Source organism: Echinops telfairi, unplaced genomic scaffold (assembly GCF_000313985.2).
Source record: "Echinops telfairi isolate 266 unplaced genomic scaffold, ASM31398v2 ScPeMD7_7407;HRSCAF=8445, whole genome shotgun sequence".
NCBI lineage: Eukaryota > Metazoa > Chordata > Mammalia > Afrosoricida > Tenrecidae > Echinops > Echinops telfairi.
The window spans coordinates 1,471,362-1,477,119 of record NW_022111307.1 but is presented as its reverse complement, the minus strand read 5'-3'; the positions used below and the strand labels follow the sequence as shown (position 1 = coordinate 1,477,119).

The following is a 5,758-nucleotide window of genomic DNA, read 5'->3' as shown; positions in this document are numbered from 1 at the left end:
GTACTGAAAACAGAAACTCATGCACACACACTAGGGACACCACTCAGAAGTCTGACTGGTAACTTTTTTTTGTGTGGATAATATGTGTTTTGGACACTTGACAAATAAGGACTAAATCCGGTGGAATCACATAACTAGAAAGCCAGACAGCAAGAATGGAGGGATGCATAAAAGCACAGAAAAAGAATTATAAAAGAAAAGCTGAATAGGAAAAAAAAAAAAAGACAGGAGAAATTAATTTTCCTAATGGGAAATGCAAAATTTTCCACCAGACAACTGTGACTCTTGGCTGAAAGTCTTTATATATCATGGGAATGAACATGCAGTGTGGGGGAGGCAGTCCCGGAAGCTCTGTTTTGTGTCTGCTTTGTCTCTGAGAACAGTAGGTCCACTGTAGGGCTCACATGCACCAAGGAGTCACCAGACTTCCTCCTGGAGTGAGCTAGCCCACTAATATATATTACATATCTATACACACACACACACACACACACACATTCATGAGTGGATTCTAACTCATAGTGAAACCACATGTTTAAGAGTGTAGCTGTGCTCCATATAGTTTCCAAGGACTGTGGCCTATAAGAAATAGATTCCCAGGTCTTTCCTCTGTGGTGCTAATAGGTGAATTTGAACTGCCAAACTGTTAGACCTGTCAGAGCACTTCACCATTTGCCCCACCCAGGGCTTCCTTCATATGAGAATATGGAACAAGCTCTGGATTCTAAATTAGAATACCAACATTTTTCACAAAGCTCAACTCGCTGATCTTTTAAGAAGTCATAGAACCACTGGGGCTAGTGTCATCAATCACTAAGTGACAAGGAAGAGAATCCATGTGGCCCGAGGGCCCTTCAACCTATAGCACATTTATAGTTTCAGTAAGTATGCCGCCTCTCCCTGCCTTGATCACATTTCTAGATCTTGAGTCAAATAATCATCCCTCTCTCTGTCACCCTTACAGTACCAGCCAAAGCCATTATTTTCCTTAAAGGAAGAGAGTTAACAAGATGCTTTCATGCTCTAAGATCTATGATCCTGAAAACGCCAGTGTACTCAGATCCTTACAATTTTAAAAAAGGACCAATATTACGCCAAATCTGATGAGTTTTCCTCTTAGGTGATTCGACCACATTTCAGAGTCGATCAAGTCCCACCTAAGACGCAAGATGACATCTCAGCTAACATTTGCGAAGCATTCCACCGGATCACATATCTCAGCGAACAGAGGATATTAGAGACAGAATCCATTCAATGATCAGAGATGGGACTGCAAAAAGAGACAAGCAGTTTCTGACTTTTCTTTCTTAAGTCTATAAAAGAGCCTATGATTCACTTGACTGAGATGAGAAAAAACATGGAAGCGCCAGCTATTCTCCTTTCAGTTTTAGGACTCCATGCCACTTACTATACATTAGAGTCATAAACGAATGCTAACATTCTGACTGGGCCTTCAAATGGACAACTTCCTACAAGAAAACAATTGAGATTTTATTGCCTTAGCATACAGGTCCTTAGAATTAACTAGATAAAGTATTTCCCAGGTTTCCTTCCTAAACATAAATGTGGTGGCCTGGTGGCGCCCGGGTGGCATAGTGGTTAAGTGCTCAGCTGTTCAAGAGGCCGGTGATTCTAACCTGCCAATCTCTCTCCTCAGGAGAAAGATATTATCAGGTGCCCATACATACAAAAGAACGAAACACTGTCCAAGCCCACAGGCCTGGAAACCCTGAGGGGCAGTTCTCTTCTGTCCTTTAGCATTGCTAGAGGTGGAACCAACTCGATGGCAATGGATGTGATTTAGGTTAGAACACACACGCAAAAAGGCTACATTGTGAGGAGAGGGGGCAAGAGCCTTATTCTTTGAGAAATGAATATTGAAAGAATTTCCTAACAGCTATTTCAAGTAAATATACAATCTACCCCATTCTTTAAATCATGTGTGGACAAAATATACAGATTTGAAATATAGATAAAAGAAATTTAAATATGGAGTATAAGAAAAGGCTTGTATTCTGAACTAACAAGCTAAATATACTGTAGTTTTAGCCTTGGTTTTAAATTTCTTCTCTTAGGCATTCATTATAGAAATAGAAAACAAGCAGGAAAACCAGAATAAGAATGAGGAAATTCCTTGGATTTATTAATTTTATCTCTTCTAGAAATACAAATTAAATCAATCCCCGTGAAGCCCCACAAGGTGGATTATCATCAAGAGTAGCTGGTTTTATAAAGGGGAGTAGAAAATGTTTTGAAAATGATGATGGCAACATCAGTAAAAAATGTGCTGGTGAACCATTGAGGTATGGATTGTTATGAAAGCTGTAAGAGCCCCCAGTACAATGATTTATACTTTAAAAAAGGAAACACAAAGAAAAAAGAAAGTGATCTCCCATTTATATAGCCATGAATCAGGAGTTGTATCTTACCATTTAAATGATACAAATAAAACATTTAAAGACTCTTGTTGGGACTTTAAAACATCAAGTGAGAAAGGTTGAATTAAGTACCAACTTCTAATACGTCAGGAATTGAGGAGTGCTCTTTTGAGCAGCCCTTAGGATAAATCCGTGTCTGTTAGCCCTAGAACAAGGGCCTACTGATCCCTGGAGCTGTCCAAATCTGGGCATAAAATGACTATGGAGACTACAGCCTTCTTTGAGACCTGAAGCCACCCATTGGGCATTAGGCAGAACAGAAGCACGGGTCTCAGTCATGGCAGAGCTCAGATTCCTGATTGCCAGATTGGAATTATTCCACAATATCATGTTAGCTCTGTTGCCAAATACATTACACTGGGTGACCTCTTCCCCTCTCTGTGACTCCTTTCCCTCATCTTTGAAATGGCGAATTTAACTCAATAGGGCTCACAGTTCATAAATCTCAATCCTCCTTCCATTCTTCCCAGATGGGATCTGCTTCTATCAGTAGAGGCACTGAGAATTGAGGAGTGACAACCTTTCTGAGCGCTTCTCAAGGGTATAAACTCCACAGATGAAAGTCACCCATTTCATTATCTCTGTGAAGTCTTCCAGACTGACCATATATTCTAATTCACAAATCTCAAAACCTAGCCCCCAAGTGCTCATTGAATTCAACCTGACTCAGCATTTTCCTTTTCAAGTGCAAATCCAGGTACACAATTCAAGTACTCATCCAGGAATGGGCAAAAACACAAACACTGTCATTAGGAATGAGCACCGGTCAGAACGGCCCAAACTCTTTATCATTTAAGAGTTTGGTTTTGGTCTCAAAAGTGTGTGTGTGTGTGTGTGTGTGTGTCTGTGTGTGTCTGTGTCTTCCAAGAAGCTAAGCATATGCTAAACCTTTTTCCTTTAAGAGTTTCTTTCGGAGTTCCTCTTGAGTAAGTCAGGAGGGACTCAGAGGGCATGCTGCTGCATCAGAGACACCAGGGCGACCATCAGAAAGGACTTTCTAAAAAGGCAGGAAAGTTTCCTGTGTAAGGGATGTCAATGACCAGATCAAAGAAACTTTGCCTGTGGAAGTGGAGGTGAATTTGGGAGGACTATTCAAGACTTTTTTTTTTCCTCTGACATATTGCTGTGAGAAGAGAAATCAGGACATGTAGTTACACACTTTTTTAAAACTTCTTAAGCATCCCCGGTTTACCATAAGGTGACATGAAGATGCCCATGCCTTGTTTCTATTATTAACTCACTGCAAGAACGTAAGGCATGTTAAACCTATAAATTCAAGGCTTCATTTCCTCTAACGTCCAACCAGAAGACTTAAGCTGGGAGATGACTGATAGGTATTACAGTTAACAGTGAAGCTAGTTCATATACAAAGGAACCCAACTTTTGAGAGCATCTCATGGTTATTTTTATAGAACTGGACTTGAATATACATACTCATATTCCAGAACTACAAAAGGAAAAATATACATCGGTGTAGCATGCCTTATCAGTAGGACTGCAAAGCTCACAAGTGAGGCTGTTTGTTGTGAGGTCCATGCTACAGGGATCAAACTCTACCACCCACGTTCTGCTCTGAGAAGTCCACATACTATGTTCGGCTGTCGGGGCCTAAATGTCTCCTCTCTGCCTACTACCCATTGATTTCTGCAACACAACTAAAAAGCTGTACAAAACATTTTAAAGATTCCAGATTAATGCTTAAGACCTGCCTTGGCAGATCCATCAGGAGACACAGGCAGTGTACGAAAAGTTCTTGAAGGACCTTGGGCTTTCAGCCTCATTTCCTGCCCAAAATACCAGTCTAGAAAACGCCAGCACCTTAGTCTCAGCACTAGGTGTTAAAATTTAGTCACCATCCCTACCCCCCAGCTAGTCCTGGGGCTTTTGGGGCTCTGCTCAAGGGGAGTCCCTCTGGGATATGGGTGGACAGTGAATGGTGTGACCCTTTGCTGGGCATGTCTACATAGTAGGGTATGCTGGGCCCCTCTAGGGTTTCCTATATGGATGCCAATAAGTTTCTTCCCTTATACTTAAAAAAAAAAAAAAAAAGGTCAGTCTCATTTGTGACTCTCTGACTCCCATGGACAGTTGCACAATTCAAGAGAGGCTCATCACTTGAGGGCAGAGTTTGTGGAATGAGTGGCTGGAGAGCTGCCCCTGGTATCTTTGTGCCCTGCTTGAGAAGCACGGCCTGGTTCACTGAAAGCACAACTGATCAACCAAGGACCAGAGCAGCCACTTCTACAACAGCAGGGACAGAGGAAAGAGCCATATGCTGACACAGACCACCACAATGGGAGGGGTGGGGGGTGGGGGGCACCGGGATAACTGCAAAGCCTGTCATTTCTATTGTGAACAACATGGAGGCGTCAAGAAAATTTGGCTAAAATATCTCTGATCGATCTTCCAAAATGTGGATGTGGGGAAATATGCCAGTATCAGCAAGTCGATGTACACAACAGAAAGCCAAGAAAGTACTGGCTGTGTGATACAGAGTCACTCGGTCCTAGGTTTACTTCCTAAAATGGGAAGTCACACAAAAGAAGGAAAAGGAACAATTGGGGAAATACTTTTGACAAGACTAAGAGGGCCTTACACAGATTCATCTTCTTCCAGTATACCTTCTCTTTCACCTCTGATCCTTTCTTTACTTTTAACTGCTGCTTTGAGGAGGCTGTCTTTTAAAACTAAAACTTCAGAGCAACAGTGTAGACTTTAGGGTGTGGATGGGATGAGGGAGCTTCAACAAAATACCAGTCTAGAAAACGCCAGCACCTTAGTCTCAGTCTCCGAGTGGAGATAAGCCCAGGCATGGACAGAGAGAAGAGACCCTGTGCTATGCCTAGTCCTGCCAAGAAGTCACACAAGTTTTGTGCGGAATGAGTACTTTTAAGCATCAGCTTACTGGTACAGCCTTCTGTTTGACAGAGAGAAGCTGAGGCTGATTCAGGGGTCATTACTTGGCCACGTCCATCCCGTGTTGACTGCAGGGTTTATCCCACCAGATAACTGGATCCACAATCTCAAGACAGAAATGTTGAAGGAGATCCCATCAGAAAGACAAGGGCAAGGAGCCAGGCGGAGGGGAAGGCTCCAGAACGGCGGGGGGCGCCGGGTGTGGGAAAGCAACTCGCTTCGGGGTACCTTCACGTAGGCCCGCTGCAGGTAATTGTAAGGCACTCGGCGCTGGAAGTCGCTGCGCACGTCCTCGCTCACGCGGTGGCGGGACGCGGGTCCCCCGAGGCGCTGGCTCTCGCAGCGGCGGCAGCAGCGCGCCCGCTCCAGCAGGGCGCGGAAGAAGGGCAGCTCGGCCGCGGGGC

General features: G+C 43.5%; 1 protein-coding gene across 1 annotated transcript in view; it reads right to left on the bottom strand.

Moving 5' to 3' along the window:
• P3H2 (prolyl 3-hydroxylase 2) overlaps positions 1-5,655 on the bottom strand; it is a 212,082-nt gene extending 206,427 nt beyond the window's left edge. Inside the window, exon 1 of the mRNA XM_004713460.2 lies at positions 5,583-5,655. The gene's annotated coding sequence lies outside the window, so the exon portion shown is untranslated. The remainder of the gene's footprint in view (positions 1-5,582) is intronic.
• Positions 5,656-5,758: the final 103 nt, after the last annotated feature.